Below are 14,502 nucleotides of genomic sequence, written 5' to 3' on the forward strand. Positions count from 1 at the left end.
TAGGGAGGGGTGATGGGGAGGCAGAGTTGGTGGGTCAGAAAGGGTGATGTGAGGGAGGGGTGATGTTGACCCCCAAGTCCGAGGTGCTTTGGTGCTCTTCGAGCAGTGGATGAACTGCTTCAGTAACTTCCTCGATGCTGCTGCTGAGGTGGTCAACGTCGACAAGAAGAAGTTAAAAATCCTCAGGCACGAGTCGGCCAGTGGGCCTTCCTGACAATCCAAGGCAGTGCGACTCACAACGAGGCAATGTCTGAGCTACAGCTGCTGTACAAGACTAAAGTGAACGTGGCATACCCCCGTTACGTGCTGACGTCCAGAAAGCAACAGCCTGGAGAATCCACTGGAGTTTGTCTGGTCCCTGGTCACACAAGGAAAAGACTGGGGAAACTCATGACCACTATATCCCTGACCCAATGCGTGGAAGAACTGATTTGAGACACCTACGTGTGGGATTTGAGGTCAGATTATATCTGGCAACGACTCCTCGAGGAGGACTGGCTCCCACTCAAAAGGCTCAATCAGAACCTTAGACTCAGCCCAGCGCCATACGGTGTCGATCGCGGGCAGAAAGGAACCATCTCCGTATGTTCCACCACAAGGGCCTTCCGCATGGGACTATGCATCAGGCGCTACCGACCTGACTACGGCTGCAATCACGCTGTCAGCATCGTTGAGATGCAACTTCTGTGAGCAGTCCAAGCATTTGTGATGCCTCTGCCCCACGAGGGTGAGCTACATGTTCAGTCTATGGGAAGAGGGGCCATTACCAGAAAGTCTGCAGGTCTCAACTACAGTCCGGGAGCAGTGCGGCGTGCATTCCTGAGGAACTTCTGGCGCTGACCGCATGCGCGATAAGGGGAGCGCCATGTTGTTGGCCATCACTCCCAACCTCGGCACCTCCGCCTACCACCCTGACAACATCACTTCCGACCAGCACTACTCCATTTCCGTCTTCTTCTTCATCGAACATTGCGTGGTCAACATGGGGGTCACCATCTTGGGAAGGCCTCCCTGCTGATGACATCGATGAAGGGATGTCTATCCTGCATCAGTCACCCTGAATCAAGCCAGTCCTCACGCGATCTCAAACTCCATGATGTGGATCAAGTTGAATGGGCACAAAACAAATGGTCTTTTCAATAGCGGCAGCACGGAAAGCTTCGTGTACCCTGACATGGTCCAGAGACTTTCCCTACCAGTCCGACCCATGACCAGGATGGTTTCAATGGTTGCAAGGGACCAACAGACCAGTATCTGGGGGTATTGTGTAGCATCACTTATGGTGGTGGTGTGGGGGGGGGGGAGTGTTATAACAATTTCATATTGTTAATTTGGCCTCGCCTCAGCGCACGGATCCTTCTGGGCCTTGACTTTCAGAATCAGTTCTGGAGTGTGATGATGGCATTCAGGAGACCCTAAGTATCGCTGACCATCCACAGCCATCAGTGCCCGACACTGCCTTGTGGTCCTAGCACGCAGCCACCGGCACCGTCCTGCGGACTCAGTACCCAGTCCCCGGCACCATACTACAACCACACCATGCTACGGGTGCTGCCCTCCATCACAGTTCGTGAACCTCACCCTGGATTGTAAAACAATGGCCACCTAGAGTAGATGCTATAGCTTGGAAGACATGTAGTTCATCCGGGCTGAGGTTAAATGACTCCTGGCAGAGAGGATCATAGCCCCTAGCACCAGTTCCTGGAGGACACAGGTCCTCGTGGTCAGAGGTGCGGTCAAGCCCTGGATGGTAATTGATTATATTCAGACCATCAACCATTTCACCCAGTTGGATGCGTTCCCGCTTCCCCGTATCATCGACTTGGTCAATTAAGTTGTTTAGTACAGCATTTTTTCGACAGTGACCTCAAGTTAGCCTACCATCAACTCCCCCTCTGTCCAGCTGATCAAATATATACAGGCTTTAAGCAGACGGAAAGCTCTTTCACTTCCTGCGGGTGTGTCTCGGGGTTACTAACGGTGCTTCTACCTTTCAGAGAGTGATGGAATAGATGGTGGAGGAACACGGGCTGACAGCGACGTTCCCCTACCTTGACAATGTCACCATCTGCAGCCATGACCAGCAGGACCACGACGCGAATCTCGCAAAGTTCATGCATATGGCCAAGTCCTTCAAATGCGTGTTCAACACGCAGCGCCTGGCCCTTCTTGGATGTATCATGGTACATAGTGTCATTGCCCCCAACCCAGACCGCATACAACCCCTCATGGAGTTCCCTGTCTCAAACTCCCTGAAGTCGTTTAAGGGGTGCCCAGAGCTATTTTCATATTATGCTCAATAAGCTTCGCCGATAAGGCCCACCCCCTAATTCATACAAACACCTTCCCATTGTCGGCGGATGCCCAGGCTACTTTTGACCAAATTAAGGGAGACATCACAAATGCCACGATGCATGCCGTGGATGAATCTGTCCCCTTTCAAGTGGAGAGCGATGCCTCCGATGTCGCACTGGCTGTCATGTTAAACCAAACAGGCAGTCCGATTATCTCGCACCCTGCACAGTCCCGAACTCCCGAACTCTGGTACTCCTCTGTCAAGAAGGAGTCTCAAGCGATCGTTGAAGTGGTGGCCACTGGTGACACTAACTGGCCGGTAAAAGATTTACTTGTTGACTGACCAGAGGGCAGTGGCCTTCATTTTCAGTGCCAAACAACAGGGTAAAATCAAGATTGACAAGATTCTGAGGTGAAGGATAGAATTGTCCACCTACATCTATGACATCTTGTACCAGCCGGGTAAGCTCAATGTCCCCTCGGATGCCCTAGCCCGAGAGACGTGCGCCAGCATGCATCTCGACCATCTCCAGATCCTCCATGACCACCTATGTCACCCCGGAGTCATGAGGTTGTATCATTTCATTAAAACGTGAAACCTCCTGTACTCCGTTGAGGATGACTGGTCCATGACCAGACACTGACAAATGTGCGCCATGTGTAAACCTCAGTTCTACCGACCAGAAAAGGCACACCTCATCAAGACCGCCCGCCCTTTCGAATGACTCAGTATCGATTTCAAGGGCCCCCTCCTGACCACAAATAGGAACGCCTATATCCTGACGGTGGCGGACAATTTCTCCAGGTTCCACTTTGCAACCCCCTGCCCAGATACGACCTCAGCTATGGTCATCAAGGCCCTGAGCAGTATCTTCTCTCTTTTTGGGTGCCCTGACTACATCCATAGTGACCGAGGGACCTCGTTCATGAGTGAGGAAATGCAACAGTACTTTTTTGGCCTGAGGCACAGCCACCAGCAGGATCACCAGCTTTAACCCCAGAGGTAATGGCCAGGTGGAAAGGGAGAACAGCACCGTCTGGATGGCAATGGCCCTGGCCCTCAGATCTAAAGATTTGCCAGTATCCCGCTTGGTAGGACGTCTTGCCCAAAGCCCTCCACGCCATCTGGTCTTTACTATGCACCGCTAATATGACAACCCTGCATTAACACCTCTTTGCTTTTCCTAGATCACCGAATGGTTCCTCCATCCCTCCCTGGCTGACCACCCCAGAGCCGGTTCTGCTTCGGAAGCACGTCAGGGGACATAAGACGGACCCACTGGTTGAAGCGGTGCACCTCATCCATGCAAACCCTCAATACGTCTTGTGGGGGGGAGAGACCAGCAGCGTGAGTCGGGTAGGGGGGGGTGCGTGGGAGGATACCGGCAGTGTGAGTCAGGTGGGGGGGAGAGACAGCAGCATGAGTGCCAGGCAAGGAGGGAGGGGAGAAGACTGGCAGCGAGTCGCATATTAAAAGTAAAAGAGCCACATGTGGCTCACGAGCCGCTGATCGGCCACCTCTGCTCTAGCTGTTGGTGGTGGGAGGGGAGTGCTTTTCCCGCCCCTGGTTTGCTGGGTTTTGTCCTGCTGCTGTTGTGTTATAGCTGTTACTATGGTTGTGGTGTCACCCCCGCTTGTGGATTATGTTCTGGTGGGTTCCATTTTTATTAAAGGTGGGTGAATGTAGTGATATGATTGTATGTGCTGGCTGCCCCTCTCTACGGGTGTCCTTCTAACTTGGCTCCTCCCTTAGTCCTGCCCATGTGACCCCAGCCATAAAGGTCGAGTCCCCTCTCCTTCCCGCTCCTTCCTAGCCTTGGACCCGGGCCAGCAGTCTCTAGTACAATAAAGCCTATCGTTCCCCTCAGTCTTTGTCCGAGTCATATTGGGGATAATGAGAGCGCCCAACAATGATCTATTTAAAAGACTGGAAAGAATGGGAACTTGTGACAAAGCATCTGACCAAATAAGGATAAGATTAAATAAAGAGTTTGGGGTCACAAAATCAGGGAATGGGAGAAGTAAACAAGGGCGGGCTTTAAGACAAGGAGAGGAACAGCATTTGAGAGGTTAAATGAACAGTTCCTCAGTTAAATGACCAATTCAATTAAGAAAGGAGTGGTTTATGAACACAAAGAAATGCATAAAAATGAAAGTAAATATATCAGTGAATGTGCCTTGTCTGAAGGACACCCGCTCTTGCAAGAACGTTGAATAAAAGGTTCTATCACTTCACCCACTGACTCTGTGAAATGATTTCTTCAATTAGCTGGGTTTCTCACAGGGATCAGTTACAATTTAATTCTGTTTTCTTCTTCAAATATAATTAACAACTACTTTTCTTGAAGTAACCCTGTGCTGTGGTGCCTATCTATTGCTGCTGGGTTTTGGGGTCCTCTGGACTCCGTAACAATATGTACTGGAATGGAGTAATTCATGTTCTATTCTGTGATTTTAGATGAAATATTAAGAAAGAGAGAAAGTGTTGGGCCTGGACGAGAAGGGCCAGGCTGCCTGTTTCAGAGCTGGAATTGTGAGATGGTTCTAGGAATCATCTTTGAATATCTGTACCATGTCCAAAGTCTGGTAACTCGTCGTGTAGAACTGTAAAGTCAGGCAGCTTTTACACCTTAAAAGGAGATTTTCTTTGTGGGGGGGGGGGCGTTTCCTCAACTTATAATCATATAAATTATAACAGATCAACATCAGGCAGCTTTTACACCTGAAAAGGAGATTTTCTTTGGGGGGGGGGGGTTTCCTCAACTTATAATCATATAAATTATAATAGAATCAACATCAGGCAGCTTTTACACCTTAAAAGGAGATTTTCTTTGGGGGGGGGCGTTTCCTCAACTTATAATCATATAAATTATAACAGATCAACATCAGGCAGCTTTTACACCTGAAAAGGAGATTTTCTTTGGGTTTTAATTGGCTGGTTTCAGTGACATCACAATCGCCATTTACTCTATAAACATCGTGCAGTGGGCAAGTTGTCAGACTACTTCACGACTCTTGGATATCCTGACGACTTAGCTGAACACATATCACGATGCCGCAAAGAATTACACCGATTTACTTCCCATCACATTGGACCATTCATCGAATGAGTACGATCTCAGAGGAACAAGATTTCACCATCTTCCTACAAGATGAGGGAAGTTCAGGTCACTGTCACCCCAGAGAACATCCCATTCGAATTGCGTGGGAGGAGGATCTGCCTCGAAGACCATGGCAGATCCTCCTTAGAAAGATCCTGAACCGGTTGGCAGTGGCCTGCAGAATGTCCTGCGGTCACTCATAGACCATTCCCTGACCGAAAAACATCCTCGTGCACCAGTCAGTTGCTTAACTGACAACATCAACATTACGCTGCCCATCATCTCTGCATCGAAAGTGGATAATAGGTCTAAAATGTTAATAAATTATGGAAGGTTCACTTTCAAAAAACCGAGAGTGCAAGTGTCCTATCTGCTTTTACCTTGAGGTCTGGCAGTTCATGCCCTCTGCATATGAAGTGAATGTGCTGGGTAGAAGAGTTAAGATGTTATTATAACTGTATTCTGAAAGATAGAGCAGACTTTTAAATGATTGCTGTGAATGACTAAGAAATGGGTATTGGGACACTCACACAGACAGGTCAGCTACAACTCACAACATTCCAGACAACTCTCCATTCTCACCTCTTCCCTAAAGCCAGCTCCTGGTCCTCTGCACAATAACACGAGGACCTGCTGTTACACAAACCAGCTGTCAGACGCAGCCCATTCATAAACGGCTTCCCGCCCACAAACAGCTGACGGTGCGACAAGCTTGTCAAAGAGAATGTGGAAACATCATAAGCCTGCAGACCGAGCAAGGGCCCTGATGGCTTGGCTTTAGTGTCTGGAATTCAACTAACCCCGTTCCAAATCATGAAGACTCTCCTCCCCTCCCCGACTCGCGCTGCCAGTCTCCCCCGTTGGAACCAAGGGGTTAAGTAATCATGGAAAATATGCCTATGTACTATTCATTATATATTCATTATCCATTACTATGTAACAATTTACTATTTACTTCAATTATACTGTTTAAGGGAAATATTAATGCAATTAAGTAACAGCCACAGTATGTAGAAAAGTTGGCTGATTATTCTTCTTTTCTTTGGCTTGACTTCGCGGACGAAGATTTATGGAGGGGGTAAAAAGTCCACGTCAGCTGCAGGCTCGTTTGTGGCTGACAAGTCCGATGCGGGACAGGCAGACACGATTGCAGCGGTTGCAGGGGAAAATTGGTTGGTTGGGGTTGGGTGTTGGGTTTTTCCTCCTTTGCCTTTTGTCAGTGAGGTGGGCTCTGCGGTCTTCTTCAAAGGAGGTTGCTGCCCGCCAAACTGTGAGGCGCCAAGATGCACGGTTTGAGGCGTTATCAGCCCACTGGCTGATTATAGTATGTGTAGAATTTGCTGCCTCCAAATACAAAGAGAGAAAATACTTTCATCCCCAAAGTTACACTGCTCATTGTAAAGCACACATGGGAGTAAGAGGATAGCAGATAGGAGAAGTTAGACAGGATGAGGTTGGAGGAACCATAGGGACAGTGATTTATTCTGAAACAGGCCAGTGACAGGAAGATAAGTGTATTGCAAGGATAAGCGATAAGACTACCATGACTGAGAATGTCAGAGACAAATAAAATGGATAAACCAATTTAGTAGGAATGATGTCATAAGGGTACACGGGAGGTGTTGATTACAACAGAAGACTATGGCCAGCCGAGAACAAAGAAATAATTAGAAATATCTGGGGTATGAATTGACTTCTGATCAAAACAACAGGATGTTCTGGCCTTGGGGATTAAGATAGGAGGTCCACATCATCGATAATTGCAGAGCAGGAAATTGCTTGAGATAAATCTTATGCAAGGAGTCTATCAAAGAAAGCCAACTCTTGGTCAATGTAACAATGTTGATGTATATAAACAGAAGAGACTGGACAGTAGGTGTGAGTCTTGGGGAATAGCTCACCGAGAAGGTGATTTAAGAAACAAATGACTGAATCAGAGCTCTGTTAAGTTTTATTCTTGTACTATGTAATAAACTGATTGTGAAACCGAATACCTTCTCCTATCACTTCATTCAACGAGCACGCTGGACTCAGACGACACAGACCAAATTGAGGGTAGGGTAAGGCCAGAGTCCGACACAAACTAAACCATCCTGTCCCTCAATAGCTACCCGAGTGTTACCCTGGGCAGGTGTCACTATTTCCCCTTTTACAGGAGGGCCACTACCTGGTGATGCCACCCATGCCTTTTGTCCGACATTCTCTAGCTCGGGAATGGGATCAATGACTGTTTTTCCACTGGAATAGGCTGTATATTTTTAACCTACTCTAATTTTACCAGATTCTCCCAAATATATATTCCATGACAATGGGGTTAAGGGCGTAACCAATGTGGCCTTCATCGTGTGAGGTTGCATCAGACTGAGCATGGAAACTAAGTACAAGGGCACCGAGTGCCGCTATGAACCAAGGATCTACCTGTCTCAGGTGTTCTGAAAGATTGGTGCAATGTTCCAGTCAGCTAGACTTTGCCACATCATCTTCGTGGAAATGTTTTCATAGACAAACATTTATGACCACAAAGCCATCAGGTAGTCGTCAGCACGGAATTCCTGCTGACACAGAGAGACCAGGACTTGATGGATAATGTGGGGTGGTCCTCTGAGCAGAGAATCCAGAGACAGACATCCAGACCTCCCTCTGGTTAAGGAGAGTGAGGCCATCATGGACAAGGAGTGTGGCCTGAAGGACCAGGTCAAGGAACTTGAGCTGCAGCTCGATCATCTTACTCTGGTTAGGGAGAATGAGGCTATTGTAGACAATAGCTACAGGCAGATGGTCGCACAGGGGCTCACGGGATGAGGGTCAGTGGGTTACCGTTAGGAGGAGGAAAGGGAGGGGTCAGATTCATGTGCAAGCACCCAAGTCTGTAATCTTCAGAAATCAGTACTCCACCTTGAATACTGAGGAAGGGGATAGTCAGACTATGGTGGGCAGAGGTGTGGTGTCAAACTCTGTAGGGAAAAAAGGAAATGGGCGATAGTGATACGGTGAGGGTTGGTAGGATAAGGAAAGAGACAAGTTTAAATAATTTGAGGGAGGAAAAGCAGGAAGTGTTAAACAGATGTTGCAGTGAAAATTGTTAGAATGGGAGAGAGGAGGATATGCAGAAGGTAGGATATAGGAGATACCTGAGTTATATTTATTTTAATGCGAGGTGCGTAGTAAGGAAGCTGGATGAGCTAAAGGAGTGGATTGACATGTGGCATTATGATATTGTACCCATTAGCGAGATATGGTTGAAAGAAGGTTGTGACTGGCAGTTGAATGTTCCAGGATTTTGCTGCTTTAGGTGTGACAGAGTTGGTGGATTAAGAGGGGGAGGTGTGGCATTACATGTCAGGGAGGATATTACAGCAGTGCTGAGGCAAGACACACTGGAGGGCTCGTCAAGAGAGGCAGTGTGGGTAGAGCTGAAAAATAAGAAGGGTGAAGTTACTATTATGGGGTATATTATAGGCCTCCAAATGGGGAAAGGGAACGAGGAGAGCAAATGTGCAAATAGGTGAGATATGCAAGTGAAATAGGGTGGTGTTGGTTTGGGATTTCAATTTTCCAGACATCGATTGGGAAATGTAGTCAGTAAAAGGGCAGGATGGCTTAGTATTTATGCATTGTGTTCAGGATTGCTTTTTGCAGCAATATGTTGTGACGCCAACTAGAGTGGAAGCAATGTTCGATCTGTTGTTTGGGAATGCAATGGGGCAGGTGACAGAGGTGAGCGTTAGGGCGAACCAGATCCAATGATCATGGGTCCATTAGTTTTAGCTTAATGATGGAAAGGAATAGGTCGGGTCCGAGGTTGAAGGTCTTCGAGTGGGGGAAGGCCAGCTTTGGAGAAATGAGAAGGGATTTGCAGAGAGTTGTGTGGGCTGAACTTTTTCCTGGAAAGGATGTAGAGAAAATTTGGGGGACATTTAGTGGTGAGATTTTGAGAGTACAGGATCTTTATGTTCCAGTCAGGCCAAAGGGGAAGAGTAAAGGTTCGAGGGAGCCATGGTTTCCTGGTGAAATTAAGAGGTTGGTTCGGGACAAGAGGGAGACCTACACCAAATATAAAAAACAAGGGATTGAGGAGATAGGTAAAAAGGGATGAGGTGTCCATAGCCAATCAGGCAAAGGTGAATCCTCAGGGTTTTTTCAGATATGTGAACAGTAAAAGGAGGGTTAAACATAGAATAGGTCGACTGGATGATGGGACCAGTGAACTATGTCAGGAACCGTATGAGATGGAGAAATATTGAACAATTTGTTCTCATCTGTATTCACGAGGGAAGCAGACATTGGGCTCTACAAGATAAGAGAGGCAAAGGGGTTAGTTATGGAAAGAATATGGATTAGTAAAGTGAGAGTTTTGGAGCTTCTTGGGTCAGTTAAGGTGGATAAGTCTCCTGGTGCTGATGGGATTTTTCGCAGGACTTTAAGGGAGGTGAGGGAACAAATAGTGGGGGCATTGACAGTGATTTTTCAAAGATCACTGGAGGAGGGTGTGGTGCCACGGTATTGGAGGGTTGCAAATGTAGTTCTGTTGTTCAAAAAAGGCAGTAGGTGTAGGCCAAGTAATTATCGGCCAGTAATTTTGACTTCGGTGGTGGGGAAGGTTATGGAGGGTATTCTTCAAGATAGGATGTACAAATATCTGGATAGGCAGAGATTTATTGGGGCACCCAGCATGGGTTAGTGAAGGGAGAATCATGTTTGATGAATCTTGTTGAGTTTTTTGAAGAGGTGAGGAGAAAAGTAGATGAAGGTAGGACGGTTGACGAGATCTATTTAAATTTTAGTAAAGGCTTTTGATAAGGTACTGCATGTAACGTTAGTTAGGAAGGTTCATCACTAGGGATTAATAGATAGTGAGATGGGTTCAGAGGTTGCTGGGAGATAGACAGCAGACAGTCATGGTGGACAACTGTCTGTTAGGATGGAAGCCTGTGACAAGTGGTGTGCCTCAGGGATCGGTGTTGGATACCCTGTTCTTTATCATTTATATTCATGATTTGGTTCAGGGGGTGGTTAACAGGGTAAGCAAATATGCAGACGATACAAAAATTGGGGAAGTGGTGGATGGTGAGGAAGGTTTTCTTGGATTACAGGATTTGGTTTGTTTAGAAAAGTGGACTGATGGAATTTAATGTTGACAAGTGTGAGGTGCTGCATTCCGGAAAAAATAATCAAAATATGACCTATGCAGTTAAGGGGAGGGTGACGAGGAATGAGGAGGAACAGAGGGATCTTGGAGTTATGGTACAGAGTTCACTGAAGGTGGATTCCCATGTAGACAGGGTGGTTAAGAAGGCATATGGTCTGCTGGCCTTCATAAATCATAGCATAGAGTGTAGGAGCTGGAAGGTGATGCTGCAGCTCTTTAAGGCATTGGTGAGGCCAGGTTTTGAGTTTTGTGCTCAGTTCTAGTTTCCAAATTATACGAAGGATATAGATAAGGTGGAGATGGTGCAGAGAAGATTTACAAGAATGTTGCCTGGCTTACAGCATCTGGATGAGAGGGAGAGATTAAGGAGACTGGGACTTTATTCATTGGAATGTCGATGACTGAGAGGGGACTTGATGGAGGTATTTAAAATTATGAAAGGAATAGATAGACTAGACATAAACAAAATCATTCCTCCGAGGGCAGGGAAGTTTGGAACAAGAGGCCATGAGTTAAGGGTAAGAGGGCAAAACGTTAGGAGAAATATTAGAGGATGCTTCTTCATTCAGGGAGTGGTGGCAGAATGAAATGTTCTTCCGAATGAGATAGTTGCAGCAGGGTCCCTTCTGTCATTTAAGAGATGGTTGGATGTGTGCATGGAGGTGAGGGGGTTGGAGGAATATTGGCGGAGAGTGGGAGGATTGAGCTAGTGGATTTGTTCTCGTGAACCGGTGATAACTCGAAAGGCTGACATGGCCTGTTTCCGCTCTGTAAATGGTTATGTGGTTACATGGTGACACAGTTTTGCATTTCAATGTCCCGTCCCTTGTTACAAAACTCTCTGCTCTCCACGTTAGTGCTGCACATTTCTTCACTGCTGCTATGGCTGTTTGAAATTTTTCCAAATTCATTTTTGTATCTGCTTCATAAATATGATTCGTATTTTTATCTTCAGAATTTGTCCTAATAATATACTGAAATCCTTCCCAAATTCTTCCACTTTTACACAGGTCCAAACCGAATGGAAAAAAAAAGTTCCGATCACCTGATTACATTGAAAACATTTCTCGGAATAATTGGAGATAAGTCCATTTAATTTATATGGAGTATAACAGAATTGATGTAGACAATTGTAATTTTATAACTGACATAAATCATATTTGTAACATTCTTGACACAATCTTGACCCTATTTCTTCTTGAATTTGTATATTTCAATCTTCTTTCCACCTTTGTTTTGATTTATATAAATTCTTTTCCCCATATTATATTTGATGTCTATAAAATCTCCTTCCCAAAAATTGAATATTCTATTCCCTCTGTTCATAGGCAATAACACATATTTACACACTGGTGCTTTTCTTGAGATCCCTACCTTTTTTCCCTAAACATACATTAATTTTGCCACATTCTGATCAGATCTATCTGTTTTTTTTCTAGTAATTTGACTCTCCATTTACTGATAAAATACTTTGCTTCCCCTCCTCCATTGTTGTCGGGTTCGTGTGGGTCACAAAGGTTAAGAATCAGACCAAAGCGGAGGTACAAAGCACACTTTTATTTTGGGGATGGAAACAGGACAACAGGGTCGATGTGTCAAGAAAACCTCCACACACAGAATACGCAGGGAGTAAATATTCACTTCTAATTAGGAGGGAGAAACCATCAGAGCCTGGGGGAAATTACATGAACGCACACATTCAACATTCAGGATCAAGGTGATACTGTGAGCTCCCACCCCTTGACCGGTATGGACATGGCTCTTCCTAGCTGACCTCGAGACTCACCCCAACCCAGTGTGAAAGGTGCTACTTACTAGCCATGAGGGAGTCGAAAGAGAAAGAAGAAAGGGGGACATGGTCCTTTAAAGTTCTGCGGGCCGTGCTGGGAGGGCCAATCTCTCGGGGCAGGCTGGGCCCCGTTGACTGCTGTGGCCAATGCTCGAAGCCAAGTGCAGGGGCTCAGCAGGGGTCAGTTGAGATAATTCACCTGGGCCAATTGGGTGAAGGTCAGGCGTGAGTCTGGCCAGGATGCCTGGACAGCAGTTCCTGGTGATTTACGTGGGCCAATCGCAAGGGTCACCTTGATGGCTTGGAGTGAGTCTTTGGCCTTGATTGGCAGGTAATGTGTCCACTGAACTGGAGCACAGCAGCGCCTCCAGGTGGTGGATACTGCCTCTCCATTGACAATCCACCCCTTCGGAAGACATGCTGATTGCCAATAAAGTGCGACAGGTAATAAGAAGATTTAATGGGGCAATGCAAGGGTGCATATAAATTGACAATCACATCATGGAATAACTATAGCAATGATAACAAAAATAAGTGCAATCCCCCAGTGAATGATAGTCACCCAAATGCCCCTCATGGAGCCAAATGGCCCCCAGGATCCCCATGAGGTGGTGATGCTGGTCCCTGGATTTTTGAATTTTGGCCATTGAGTCCCGAATGTGGTCAGTCAGGTGGGTGATGTTAAAGGATTCCTTGGGAATGTAGGTGCAGCACTCCTGGCCAATGACAGCACAGCCGCCAGCAGGTAGTCCAGGGCTATCTGATTTGGCATTTCCACCATAACTCTCTCCTTCAGCTCCACAACTGTCCAGGTCAGGGTGTCCTGTGTATGGTGCAGGGACACTGCTGTCTCGTTGGCCAACATCTCTAGGAGGGTGGTCATCTGGGTCACTTCGTTGGAGAGCCATGCGGTGCCATATCTGAGGAAGGCGATCATCCAGAATAATTCGCCTGCAGTAAGGGCACGTTGCAGTGGTCGCTAAAAGGCTGGGTGCTCCCATAGGTCATCAAGAGAGTGGATGTAGGGCACCTTGAATGTGGGGAAATGGCAGCCCTACCAGGTGGCAGTAAGCTAGGAGTAGATATGGTGGCCACCTACCCAGTGGGTCCCATTTATGGTCCAGGGGCCCCCCACCTTGCTGACACCAACAGAGGTGGTGATGCGGAGGCCGGTTACATTGTGTGCTAGCCGTCACAGCTGCCGTCTGGGAGGGTGGAGGTGTGTCTTTGGGGGAGTCTTAACCAACACTTCTTTGGTCTATGGAGGAGCTGTGGGATGATGCAGAGTGTCGGGACTCGAGTGGTGGTCCAATTTTAGGCAGGCAAATACTGGTTCCTGAAGCATCCACCCCATCGGGAGTCAGTGGAAGGAATAGTGTTGAGTTAACCCAAACCCACTGAAGCAAAGAGTCTCGGTAGGCAGTTCATCTGAGAGTCGTCTAGTTGGTTGGGGTTGAGTGGTAATGCTTGATTGGTGTGTGCTGGAGTTTGGACACAGACCCTGCAGTCTGAACTATTCGTGGTGGTGATGAAATCATAGGTAATGCAGAGGAACGTGATCACCGATCTGACATTGCCAATGGTTGCCGCTAGCAGCAAGGGTAGAAGCAGTGCTTGCATGTCCTGTGGGGTTGAAAAAAAATTCATTGTCCCTTTGTGAGATGGTGGGTGTGGAGACAGGAGAGTTTGCTTTGGCCCAGAATTGCGAACTACTGGGAATATCCTGGACTGAACGTGACAATCTCCCCCAACTCTCCCCAATACCTCACTCTCAGGGGTTTTTGGGGGCTCTGGTTCCATGGATGGGAGTGTTGAATGTGGTGAGATATGGGGTTGTCTCCTTGGCTGGTGGGGCGTGGGTTAAAGTGATCCACAGCCTGTTGCAGCACCGTCAGCTCCACCCCCCACCGACCCACCTTTTTTTTTAAAGTTGGCAGAAATCTTTTTTTTTTTTTTTAAATTTTTTATTTTTCACACCATAAATCACAATAGCCATGATATACACTTTTTCTTTTCCACACATTTACAGTGACTTTTTCTCCCTCCCCCCTCCCTCCTCCCAAGCCACCCCCCCATCCCCCCCCCCCTCTCATCCATTTTAGTTATACAATCTAGGTTGCATTAATTCAGTTAGACAATGTTGTCATTCAACAAAAATACACCAGAAA

General features: G+C 46.9%; 1 protein-coding gene across 7 annotated transcripts in view; it reads right to left on the minus strand.

Moving 5' to 3' along the window:
* The window catches only part of LOC138745763 (glycogen synthase kinase-3-like), an 89,305-nt gene that overhangs the window by 33,151 nt on the left and 41,652 nt on the right, over positions 1-14,502 (minus strand). The window lies entirely within an intron of this gene.

The sequence above is a fragment of the Narcine bancroftii genome, chromosome 11, assembly GCF_036971445.1.
Source record: "Narcine bancroftii isolate sNarBan1 chromosome 11, sNarBan1.hap1, whole genome shotgun sequence".
NCBI classification, from domain to species: domain Eukaryota; kingdom Metazoa; phylum Chordata; class Chondrichthyes; order Torpediniformes; family Narcinidae; genus Narcine; species Narcine bancroftii.